The 13163-nt window shown below is 44.5% G+C and overlaps 1 protein-coding gene and 1 non-coding gene across 3 annotated transcripts in view; both read left to right on the top strand.

Annotated features, from left to right (window-relative positions):
- The window catches only part of kdm4b (lysine (K)-specific demethylase 4B), a 164502-nt gene that overhangs the window by 77136 nt on the left and 74203 nt on the right, over positions 1-13163 (top strand). The window lies entirely within an intron of this gene.
- Positions 7322-7462, top strand: LOC132899808 (U4 spliceosomal RNA). The gene has a single exon (XR_009656713.1). It is a non-coding gene; the product is annotated as a U4 spliceosomal RNA (small nuclear RNA).

Here is a 13163-nt window from a genome sequence, read left to right as displayed (position 1 = left end):
CACGTGGTGTTGCTGGGATGTTTTCACGGAGAAAAGATCGGTTTGAGAAAGATTGCATGTTGTGCAGTAGCTTATAAGTGCATGGCCTAAGTGTGACTTGGGGTTGAATCGGCATTTCTGTAAGAGGGCGCAGCGCCCCTGTTCCCCGGTTTAGACGAAAGCCTGCGTGGAGTCGAGTCCATGCATTCTAAGGCTAAGATAGCTAAGCGCTAGGTAGAATGTTTATCTGTCCAGAAAGATGACACGTCATCAAACCTTGCTCTGTCTTGCAGTTGCACTCACGAGGCAGCCTTTCTTTCCCTTTCCTTTTCCGCTGGCTTTTAGCTGGCGGCAGAGCAGAGTCCGCCATGTTTACCCATGCTGACTTGTTTTGGTTAGAAGTAGGTCAAACGCCCCACGGTGGTCACGTGATATTGTTGCTCACTTGCTTCAGCAGTCTCCGGAATCGCAAAACATGGAACGCGTTTTATCTCTGTAAACATTTCCACGTAGGATACACAGTGCGTGCAGCAGCGAAACATCTCGAAACTCCACCAGCAATAGAAATGGAACATTTTTGCCCAGAATTCAACTTTGCAGTCAGAACCTTTTTAATTGCTCCCTCGGTTTGAAGAATCTCACCAGAGTTACCATGCACAGATTAGAATACCAAACCTGAGTGTTTGATTCAAAATGCAGCCAAGTATGAATGAAAGAAACGCGATGGTTAAATAACTGTTCAGATGTAACCGAACATGTGTGACAGCCCTCTGTCCAAGGCTCCCAGTCTGCTACACGGCTCGACCAAAATCACGTACAGAGTCCAAGCTCACTCACTTCTAGACGTGTGGTTGTGGGCTGTGTGTTCACTCAGTTAGTTTTCATTCACTACGTAGGTGCAGAGACACCGCATAGAGGTTTGATCAAGGCTGTCGGGGATGGAGAGTTGACCCATAAGCCTGATGATTTAGGACTGCAGTTGTCATGAACAGTTTTGCACTCAAGTTTCCATCAGTGAAGAGTTACAACATCAACGAAACTGTCTTCGTGTTAAAACTGTTAATGTTATAGTCATGCTGTCTGTTGTTGCCCAAATGAGGATGGGTTCCCTTTTGAGTCTGGTTCCTCTCGAGGTTTCTTCCTCATGTCGTCTGAGGGAGTTTTTCCTTGCCACCGTCGCCACAGGCTTGCTCATTGGGGATAGATTAGGGACAAAATTAGCTCATGTTTTAAGTCGTTCAAATTCTGTAAAGCTGCTTTGCGACAATTTTTATTGTTAAAAGCGCTATACAAATAAACTTGACTTGACATGATTGGTGAGGATAAAACTTGTTTAGCTAAGATTAGCTTCGCCCACTGTGCATTAAATATCGGAAACATTCTGAGAATTATATTTTTACTGCATATTCGGGCCACAAAACCCTTAGCCAACATGTTTGTTGCTTTAGTATAGAATAAAACGCACAGCGTCATGTTTAACGCATGGCGCGATGAAGCGGAGTCACTGTTAACCACCCCAAAATTGGTTATTAATTCATGCGGCTGACAGGCGATGGGCTTATGCCATTGCGTTGGGCATCGTCCACATTTCACAAAAATCGCTTCTTCTCTCTCAATTCTTGACTGATTTTTATTCTTTTTGGCAGGAAGGTAGGTCTGCCTGGGGTGCATATAGCTTCTATCCCTATTTGCATAATTGCAATTAATAATGATGTGGCGTAATTAAGCCCTAACGAGCAGTTTCCACACGCATCGCTTCTTCGCCCTCAATTCTTCACCGATTTTGATTCTTTCTGGCATGAAGGTAGGGCTACCTACAGTGCATATAACTTCTACCCAGATTTGCTTCGTTACAGTTATTAATGAAGTCATGGACTAATTAAGCCTTAATGAGCAGCTCGACAAAAATCGCCTCTTCTCAGTCAATTCCTCGCCGTTTTGGATTCTTTCTGGCAAATAGGTCGGTATTCCTTGGGTTTATATAGCTTGTATATGGCAACGTTTATTGCGCAAGGTGGCCCAGTTTAGATCGTTCCTTCTGGACTACACGGGGCCGGAGTGAGCTACGCCGTCATTGACGGTCTCGTTTTCTTATAACAGTATGTTCTGGCAAGTTTTGTCCCTCTTGTATCACGGCCGTTTTACCAATGATTGTAATTTTTCATTTATTAAAGAATGACCTCATGCTTTTAATCCATTTAGAGTTAGTTTGTTAAATGTAGCTCGTCACGTTACCAAAGAACCAGACACGGCTCGTCCTTGGTGGAAGACTGACTGACTTTTGCAAAGCGCTGATGCTGGAGACTCCGTCCATTAACTTTATCCATTAACCTTTCTTCTCCTCCTGACTGAAAGGTTCACCAGAGCAACGATGATGTATTTTTCCTTGTTAAATAACACATTTGTTAATCTGTTTGTTTTTAGGTTTTGCATATTTAAATACATATTTAACTCGCAGGGACCCGTACGACGGTGTGTCTGTGGTACAGGTCCCTGTGAGTCAGATGTTAACATCTAAGCAATATATGTATGAGAGTGAGCCCATTAATATAAACATGAGCTTTGTCTTGCAGGCAGAACTGCTGTTATAAAGAATTAATCAACACCTTTGGACCAATCAGAATTGAAAATTCGGCAGCATTGTGGTGAAAGGCTTCGCATTAAACATTGAAGAAGTGTGTTCAAAGCCGGTTCTAAATCGAATGAGTGCTGGAAACTTCCAAAACAGAGTTGATTTATATTTATTTATTGTAATGTCTTCCAAGCAGAGCTCGGTTGTAAATGAGCTTTACAGGAACTAAGATCTGCAAGTATAAACCGGAGAGATCGCACAGTCTCCGACTATTTGAACAAATAACCAGCAGCTAGCATCTGCATTAAATGATCGAGAGCGTCAGTGTGTTGCTGCGTATTTATTCATCACTGCTGTAACGCCCAGACTGATGGAAAAGTTTTTATAAGCGCAGAGAGAGAAGCAGAACCTCATCCCCCTCCCATATGTCTCGTGCTCTCTCTTTCTCGCTCTGCTGGTCAATGAAGATTAGTTTGTGTTGTACGTCACCCTGATCTGACAGTACAAAGAAAGGTAGCGAGAAGCAAACGAAGCGCGCAGGCAGAGTGCAGATCCGCAGTAATTTGATGGAAAGTGCATGGACCGAGTTTGCCTTTGAAATCTGTCGCAGATCTTTTAACAGAGACGTCACCGTGTAGGTAGCGAAGCTTTAATGACTAATTATAGAAGCCTCATATACCTCGTGCACACGCTGTCACGCTGTCGCGGAGGTGTTCGTACATTTACAGGAATGCCTGCTCATTTTCTCGTTCTCTAAGGGAGCTTTCACATATGCAGTGTGTAGGCCATTCAGATGGAGCATTGGTAGCGATTTTTATTTTATTTATTTTTTAATATAAATAATTCCTGGCAGTGCAGTTCTTTAGGCAGGAGAGAACATGACAATCATTTAATCAACTTCCAAGTGAACTGTAGCATGATTCGGTTGCAGTGACTTTTTTTTTTTTTTAAATTCTGAATCGACTCAACTACAGGAAGTGAATCAATCACGGCATGTTTTTTGGGCTGCAAGCGACTAAACTGAACCAAAGGGTAGAGTGGTTAGCACTACAGAAATGTGTTCTGGAGATTTTTGACTGATCAAAAAGAGAAAATCAACCCTTTGGCAGTTGTTCCAGCTGCTAAGCAAGTCATAGGTTTTTATTATGCATAGATGCAAACGGCGCGCCTTTTGGCGGATGCCGCCTTTTTCACGGCTGTCTGGGGGACTTGTGTGAATCACGCAGATCCGATGAGTTGTTTTTTTGGGGGGGGGGGCGTTGGAGTGTCAAAGTAAATTCTGTATTAAAATTACTAAATAAGCAAATGCCATTACAGTCCATGAAACATAGGAAGTATAAGTATGAGAAGAAAACAGTAAATCAGAAAGCTGCGTACGTAAAGCCAATTACGCAACCTGCGTAACTTAAGGCCAATTTATGCTGACAACGCAGTCCTCGCAGATAGCGTCTGCGTAGACCCCCCACCTTCGCAGACGCTCTGCACGCACCTCCCAAAAATTGTGACCACCGCAGAAGCCTCGCAGACAGCGTCGCAGACAAGAGGGCTCTGATTGGTCCACTCTACATCCGCTGTACACGCACTTCCGCTTCCCTACTTTCCCGGTTTGGTTTGTTTTCACGACCGCCATTTTTAAAAACACGGGCGAAGATGGAGCAGCACGAAGAGTGGTTGATCGAGGAAGTGAGGAAGTACGTACATCTATACGACTCCAGTTCTAGTCATTATAAGTAACCGGAGGATAAACACTCCACTAACCACACCCACCGACTACTAGCGATTTCGCGACTTCGCGCCCCCTTGCGTTGTAGCGGTGAATAACATCGCGCACGCCTGTTACTCCCCGCTCAACGATAAATTACAGCTGTCTGCGAAAGCCTTGTCGCAAGAGCATGCAGAGGCCTTTACGTTGGACTGATGGAAATCCTTGCGCGTGAAGTGCAGCCAGCAGCAGATAATGGCGCGCAGCCAATTGGCTTTACGTGCGCAGCTTTCTTATTTACTGTTTTCTTCTCATACTTCCTGTGTTTCATGGACTGTAACAGCATTTGCTTATTTAGTAATTTTAATACAGAATTTACTTTGATGAAATTATAATCAGACACTCCAACGCCCCCCCCCCCCCCCCCCCCCCCCCCAAAAAAAAAAACAAAACACTCATCGGATCTGCGTGATTCACACAAGTCCCCCAGACAGCCGTGAAAAAGGCGGCATCCGCCAAAAGGTGCGCCGTTTGCATCTTGGATTATTAATGTGCTTATGCCAGTATATTAATGTTTCTGTCATAACAGCTTACAGAGGGACTTCAGTGGTGGACATTCCACCTTTTATTTAGAGTTTAAGGAAGGAGTCTCCAGTGTCAGCACTTTTGTTATAGTCGGAGGTAAATCTGTAACTTTCTGGCACAGGATTGACCGAAAAAGAGGCTGCTGACGGAATGACTGTTTATAGCTGCTATAAAATAGGTGATGACCAAACGTAACTCGTTTTGTGGATGTTCCACAACATTAATTGCAACTACATAGATAAAAAGTACAGCATCTTATTCTTAAATGAAAGCCAAGTCATGGTTGTAGTATAAGAGGTATAAAACTCCTTGGGATGTGCTTATAATGGAAAAGAATCAACTTCAGGGTGGTAACAGTAACTTCACTTTATCATACTACTCTGCGATCGTTTTCCGATATCGGCACACCCCGAGTGTTTTAATACCTTACTTAAGCTGCTTTTACACGGGCACTTGAGCAGGAACAAGTTGCTCCAGCGCAACTGCCATCTAAAGACGATTTATTCCGGAGCAACTTGACACTGATGGGCACAACTTGCTCCCCTTTTTGAAGCGATGTAACTTGTTCCAGGCGCAACTTGTTCCCGCTTGCTGTCGAAACACAATCCGTGGTAAGTCGGGGGGCTTACGTGTGCACGGTCGCATTCATCTGGGTCCTTTATTATCCGGACAAGACCACTTTGTGGCAAATTCAGTGGAAGTTAGATTGATTGATTGCTTGATTGATTGCTTTATTCTGAACAGTAAAGAAGAAAGATGGATATAAAAAATGCAATAATCAAAACATCGTCATAAACAAACAGAATAGCGTAGCCACAAGGCAGTAACATAATAATGTTCAGAAAGGATTAGGAAGAAGTAAATAACTTATCAAATCCTAACCCTCTATACCACCGCTAATCAAACGTCACTTTCCACCATAATAAACTAATATATACAAAAGAAAACAAACAAAAAACATACCAAGACATACCAACATGATATAATATCGACCAAAGCATACATACAGATACTTATGTTGTACACAGGGATGAGAATTTTCCGCCAGTCGGCGGATTTCCGACTTTTTCAGATCAAAATGATAGTTTTTGAGCGTGCGCGCGCAACATTAAGGTCTGCATCACGCATCTTAGAATGTGCGCGCGCGAGGGAGACTGTGTGCAATGTTGCCAGATACTGCTAACGTTTTCCATCCCAAAATATGTTCCAAACCCGCCAAAATGCACTTAAAACCGCCCAATGTGGCAACACTGCCTGTGTGCTTGTTCATGTAGCACATGCCAGACAAAGAGCATCCTGATTGGGTTACTCAGCAAAATAAGCCAATCCGCTTTCAGTGTGGGCAGGCTTTTATCTCTTTTCTCGAGGACCGGAGTTTTCAGCTGAGTCAGTGCAGCCTACAGGATCGGCATGGCAGAGAAAGAGCGCGCGCCCCCAAAAAACCAAAGCACAAAACCCACTTCAGCTCAGATTACACAAAAGAATCTCCCTGTCATGGGGGGCGTCGTGGCTCAGGTGGTTAAGGCGCCATACCATGAATGCGGGCGACCCGGGTTCGATTCCGGCCCGAGGTCATTTCCCGATCCCTTCCCGTCTCTCTCTCTCCCGCTCATTTCCTGTCTCTACACTGTCCTATCCAATAAAGGTGCAAAAAGCCCAAAAAAAAATCTTAAAAAAAAAAAAGAATCTCCCTGTCTAATAATAATATCCCTGTCTAATAATAAAGAAAAATAAATAAATAAATAAATAAATAAATATAGCCAAAAATCATTAGCCCCGGAACCCCTGGGCCCCCGCCCCCCTGGGCCATGGGCCCCGCCCTGTTTTTTTCAGACTTTTTAAATATTTTTCATTCTCATCCCTGTGTACATATATACACACATACAATACATATATACAGTACAGTTCAAAATTCAAACGATGGAGTCAAGTGATTCCCAAACCAATCGCAGTAATAACTGGACTAAAGAAGTTCTTACTCTCATCCAGTTGTGGGGAGATGCAGATACCCAGTTGGATTTGGAGAAATGAGCCGCAATGAGCAGATTTACGGCCGAAGCCCTGAGCATTTAAACAGAAACGAGCAGCAAGACGACGTTAAAGCAAGTTAAAAACAAGCTTCTGATGACTGATTTGCGAATGCGCACTTTTCTGTTTACCTCTGGTTTGCCACCGACAGTGTGCGAGCGTGTGAACACGGAAGGAAAGTGGGCGCAACTTGTTCCTGCTGCCCGTGTAAAAGCAGCATAAAGGGATTCCAGAGTTTAAAATTACACTGATTTTGCAATTGTTTGTACAGAGGAAGACTAAAGATGTGTACTGGCGTGCACATCAAAACTGATGCATTTTATGCATGTATTGGATTACACACATGAAAAACAAGTGTTGTGTTTTTTTTTTTTAATGTAATAATCATTGAAAATAGTAAGTCGTGGTTCCTGAAATGACAGGATTTCAGTCGAACGAAGGTGTTATTAAAGATGATCCTTTCGCTCAGGCAATATCGTAGCCTATGAGGTTTATCTGAGGTGCGATCGTTGCTGGTTGAAAACTTTACCCAATACCCCGCCTGGATGACCTGGGGGGGAAATAGTCAGCCGGGGAAATTTTTGATAGCATACATGAAAATCCCTCACCTTTTGGCGAAATTCACCGTTTTGAAACCAAAATGGGTGACCTATGTGAATCGTGTAGATCCGATGAGAAAAAAAAACTGGGGGGGGTGTTTGATATTGACCCAAAGGGTAAGGAGGTCGCTTCGCACCCATAGACAGTTTGTGCCGGTTTGCGCCTCCTCCTCCTCCTGCTTTGATATTGACGCCATAGCGACGAGTACATCTTGCTGTGAAGGGCAAGCAGCGTCATTTCGCGCCTCTTCTCCTGCTGGCCAGAGCGTGCACACATGAGTCAGAGTGCAGACCAGACCACCAGAAGCTGGATTGAGTCATCGGACTGAATTTCCTACGTTTTTCAAACTTTCCTGATCGCTATCAAAACAAACAAAACTTCCGGCTTGATTAAAGAGGGCGCACGCGTCTTTTGACAATCCCTGTGTCCGAAATTGCTCGCTGCTCTCGGTATAGGGCACTGTATAGTGGAGACGCCATTTTGTAGTGCTGTCCGTGCTGAAAGAAATCAAATTAAAAGTCTCAAATTTGATTTAATAAAAGACAGCAGCAAAGAAGAAAGTATTCAGCCTTGATTTAAAAAGAACTGAAAGCTGCAGGTACGTCCATATCTCGGCGGGCTGAGTGGTATGCTGGGGCACCTCTTGCCAGCAGACCAGGATATCCAGAGGGAACTTGTGCGGTTCAGTGTTGACCTGACCATCCCCAGCTTCAAGGAGGGAGAGAGCATCGTGGAGTGGTGGGGTCATGTCTTCGACAAACCAGACAAGTACCCCTCCCTGGGTGCACTGGTTAAGTGTTGCCTCTCCATCTTTCATGGACCTAGAGTCGAGTCCTCATTTAGTCTGATGAATGATGTAATTGATCAAAGGAGTGGCAACATGAACGTGGAAACATTTAATGCAATACAGACGGTCAAGTACATGCTGATGTCCGGGGGAAGACAGCTATGCAGCTCTTTCGAAGGGAGGACGTGAAGTTTGGGGAAGTGGACAGAACATGAACTCTGCAGCAGCCACATACAAACACCAGCAGAGGGTGAACAAGGAGGAAAAGCAGCAGCAGCAGAGCAAGTATGGCTCTCAAGCAACTTGCAGTGCTCAGCAGGCCAAGAAACCGACTGCTGAAGGAGAGAAGCGGGCAAGGCTGAAACATGTGGCAACTCAGCGAAAGCGGGCCATGGAGACACTGGTGGTCCAGGCAAATAACAGGAAAAAAATGATCACCATTCTAGGGTTGGGCGGTATCCAAATTTTGATACCTTTAAACCGTCTCTGTGTTTTCCCGGGGTATACGGTATTACCGAGAAAAAAATATTTTGTTTCGGCCTACTGTGTAACATGCGCCTATGCCTCAGATGTACTATTTAAAAGCAGCATAGCGAATTGTGTGCATTGTGGTATGGATTAAGCAGCAAAGCGAATTTTGTGCATTGATGAATGGATTAAGAGATATTTCAAAGCATCACGCAACTCTTCCTTCATCTTGAAAATAGCATTCAACTGTCGTTTACACGTCTGCGTTGAAACGCCATTTGCAGCACTATTTCACCTACTCCATCAAAAAAAAGTACACGATGAGCAGGATCATACCCTTTCAAGCATGGGAAATAAAAAAAAGAAAAAGAATCAACCAATACCCAAGTCCGTTTAGACTGCGCGATAAACCATATTCTTCAGCGCAAATGAGGCGAACCTAATTCAAATGCGTGATAGCTGCACAAGGCAAAATCATATGGGCCCACGTCATGCCATGGCGGGGAAATTAATAATCAAATGGCCTTACCTTGCTTAAAACATTGTCTTGATCACATAACTCCTTACAATTATTCCACTTAAATCCATACGGTTTAACACACCCAACAAAGATAGCAAGCGCATTGCTAATTCCCACCAGAAACCTAACAGTTTACGCTACGATGTTTTCTTCCGTTTCTTCAGTAGATGACATTTCAAACGTTTATTACCCACATCCCAAATGTCATACGTTATATTATTTTACCTTGTTGTTACTCATGTAACCTACTCAAAACACAACTCATTGGAGAGATCTCGTGGAAGTGGAGTACCCCAGGCTATGGTGTGCCTTAGGGGACATATTAGATTTTTTTTGATTTTGCGCGGTCATTTACATTATTGCTGGCTCTTCCTTTTCGTTTGGTTTGAAACCAAAATGCTGCCACACTGCCGATGTTGTATTTTTTTTTGCCACTAACTCGTTATCTTGACTTGCCATCTTTCAACCGCGGTCTCAGTCTCTTTTTTTTTTTTTTTTTTTTTTTTTTTAGATAGGACAGTATAGAGAGACAGGAAATGAGCGGGGGAGAGAGAGACGGGATCGGGAAATGACCTCGGGTCGGAATCGAACCCGGGTCCCCGGATTTATGGTACGGTGCCTTAGCCATCTGAGCCATGACACCCCCGGTCTCAGTCTCTTGCGAAGCTTTCTGTCAGACTCCAAAATGTCACGCAGGGTTGCCATGGTAACGACATAAACAACCCTGCACGCGATGAAAACTTCTTTAGGAAATTGATAGAATTAGTGAAAATACGATCACACAGTTATTCGGGATGATCTTCAATTTATTATTTTATATTATGACCTCATGTACTCCATATTTATTTAGATATTATATATTTTTTTTAAATGACGGTAATGAGACCGATACCGTTGGTACTTTTGGATACCTCGGGATACCTTCTTACCGTAATACCGCCCAACCCTACACCATTCCTTGTGTGTTCTCCACTTTCTTCGTTCTATTATTCACATTTTTTTCCAGGGCATAATTTCACTATAACTACATGTATTTGAATTTGTATTTGTACTGTATGTCCTTGTGCAAATGTCAATACAGTATACTTAGTAAGGAGGCTATAATATAATATTTATTCTGGGGGAGGACCCCCCAAACAAAATAAACAACACCAGAGGCCACGTCACCACTCGCGCACCCTTCTCACCTTTTTCACCCCTGACCTGACCCGTTTTCATGCCTGGATAGTCTCTGAGGAGACTTTTGGCCCTTTTCCACTACCCTTTTTCAGCTCGCTTCAGCTCACTTCAGCCCGACACGGCTCGCGTTTCGACTACCAAAAAACAGCACGACTCGGCTCGCTTCAGCCCTGCTTAGCCCCTAAAACTCTCACGGTTTTGGAGCGGGGCTGAAGCGAGCCAAAGCGAGCCGAGTGAGGCTGGGGGCATGAGCAGACACTCCCCTGTGCACTGATTGGTGAGGAGGAGTGTCCTCACATGCCCACACGCCCCGCGAGCACGCTGGGATCTGTAAACACCGCAAACCCGGAAGGAGAAGAATTACGAATTACGAGAATTTCTGAAGCCTTATGCGCCTCGCCTCATCTATACGCTCTTGCCAGTATCTGTTGGCGTTGTCGGTGACAACAAGCCACAGCACCAAGACCAGCAACACTAACGACTCCATGTCCTCCATGTTTATTGTTTACTATCCGGGTCGTGAGACTACCGCTTAAAAGATCACTGATGTCACTGTTTGCGCTGCTTAACGACATCACGTGACGTCCACCCACTTTCGCTAACTCCACCCAATGTGTCCACCCACTTCCAGCCAGCACGGTTCAGCGCGGTTGTAGTCGAAATGCAACTCCAACAGCCCCACTCAGCTCGACTCAGCTCGACTCAGCACGGCACAGCTCAGCCCGACTCAGCCGCGTTTGTAGTGGAAAAGCGGCATTTCAGAGGGGCGTAGTGGTTAATACTGTCACCTCACAGCATGAAGGTTCTGGGTTCAAGCCCGGCGGCCAGCAGGGGCCTTTTTGCATCTGCGTGGGTTTCCTCTGGGTGCTCCGGCTTCCTCGACAGTTCAAAGACATGTGGTTAGGTTAACATGAGGCATCCATGGCCTGCGGTTGGGCTGAAGTGCACTTGAGCAAGGCACCGAACCAACAGCTGCTCCCTGGGTGCTGTAGCATAGCCGCCCACTGCTCTGGGTATGCGTGTGTGCTCATTGCTCACTGCTTCAGATGGGTTAAATGCAGAGGAGGAATTTCACTGTGCGTTTCAGGCTGTGCTTGAGTGTGACGAATAAAGGCTTCTCGGCTTCTCTCTTTACAACGGACACAATCCCTTTTAGTGAATTCCTTCGTACCAGCACCAACAAAGCTACACGTAAACTTTAAACCTCAGCTTTCGATGAAGGTCATGTAATTTTTGGCTTGTGTTTCATTTTCATCTGGTAATCCAAGAAGTAAAGCTCAACAATAAGACCCTTTTTAAAGCATTTTTTACTATGGCTGCTGTGTCCCTTACTAAAATTCTCTCCCTGCTGTAGCGTGGCTGTCTCCTCTGCTCTAACCTTTCCTACATTAGCCAGTCTGGGCCACACATTTGTCTGCTTTGCTGCTCTTTTACTCTACTTAATATCCTGCTTTGAAGACTAAACCAAGCTTCAAGTTAATGTCCCTCAGGGGAAGTTCTGGAGCGTCGGCTGCATTTTAATGTGGAGCAATGTTCTGCTCAGGCGAGCTTTTTCCTTATCTGGAGTATCTATCCTGAGGAACTCTGCAGATAAAAAGGATTTGTATAAATATCGCTAGAAACGTGCTGGGATGAAACGTCTTAACACGTGATCATATTGGTTACGTACAGGTATAGCATGTATAGTATGGGAGGGGCATGTCTCTTGTTTCTGAGACCGAGATAGGCTTAATGCGCAGTGCAGTAATTCATTGTGTGTTTTTTTTTTTTTTAATGGTTATCATGTTGTACGAGATGACCCCAGTATAATCTTGGTCAAATTTTATGATGGACTGTGTGAAGGTACGTGTTCTCAATGTTGGATTGTACAAGTGACCTTATCTTCTATTAGCACATTTAATTGCAGGTATAAGCTCTAAATGTTTTATCACGTTTCCAAAAAGCTAGCTAAAAGAAAAGGTCCAGTCAATTGTTCTGACTTGGAATATTTTTAGTAGCCAGCAAGATGTCACGAAAAGGCTCAGGCATCCCAAATCTTGTACAGGCCCGAGTTTCCCAAAAGCATCGCAGCACAAAGATCATCGTTAAGTGGTCAAGCGAGCAGCACAATTGCCCCTTTTCCACCAAAGCCGTTCCAGGGCTGGTTCGGGGCCAGTGCTTAGTTTGGAACCGGGTTTTCTGTTTCCACTGAACAAAGAACTGGCTTTGGGGCCAGAAAAACCGGTTTCAGGCTAGCACCAACTCTCTGCTGGGCCAGAGGAAAGAACCGCTTACGTCAGCAGGGGGTGTGTGTGGAGTTGTTAAGACCAACAACAATAAGACCGCGAAAGATCGCCATTTTTAAGCGACGAGAAGCAGCAGCTGTACAAACGCGAAGTCCTCCATTATTATTATTGTTGCTGCTGCTGCTGCTTCCGTGCTGTTTTTGCTTCGATATTCGCGCCAAGGTTTATGCAAACGTAGCGACGTAACTGACATGGCTTCCCCGTGAGCTATGGAAAAACAAACTGGTTCTCAGCTGGCTCGCAAGTTGAACGAGTTGTGAACCAGCACCAGCACTGGCACCGAACCAGCCCTGGAACTGATTTGGTAGAAAAGGGGTAAATGAACGCTCGCTCTCCTAGTTAAGATGCTCTGAGCATTAAGAAACTTTTAGGAAACCTACCCCAGAATAGTATTGCGGGAAAAAAAAAAAGTATAGTATGCCGGAGATTCTTCTCCTAAAATTTCCCTGATATACATT

Source organism: Neoarius graeffei, chromosome 15 (assembly GCF_027579695.1).
Source record: "Neoarius graeffei isolate fNeoGra1 chromosome 15, fNeoGra1.pri, whole genome shotgun sequence".
NCBI classification, from domain to species: domain Eukaryota; kingdom Metazoa; phylum Chordata; class Actinopteri; order Siluriformes; family Ariidae; genus Neoarius; species Neoarius graeffei.
The sequence above is the reverse complement of the archived record's forward strand: the minus strand, read 5'-3'. Positions and strand labels throughout refer to the sequence as shown.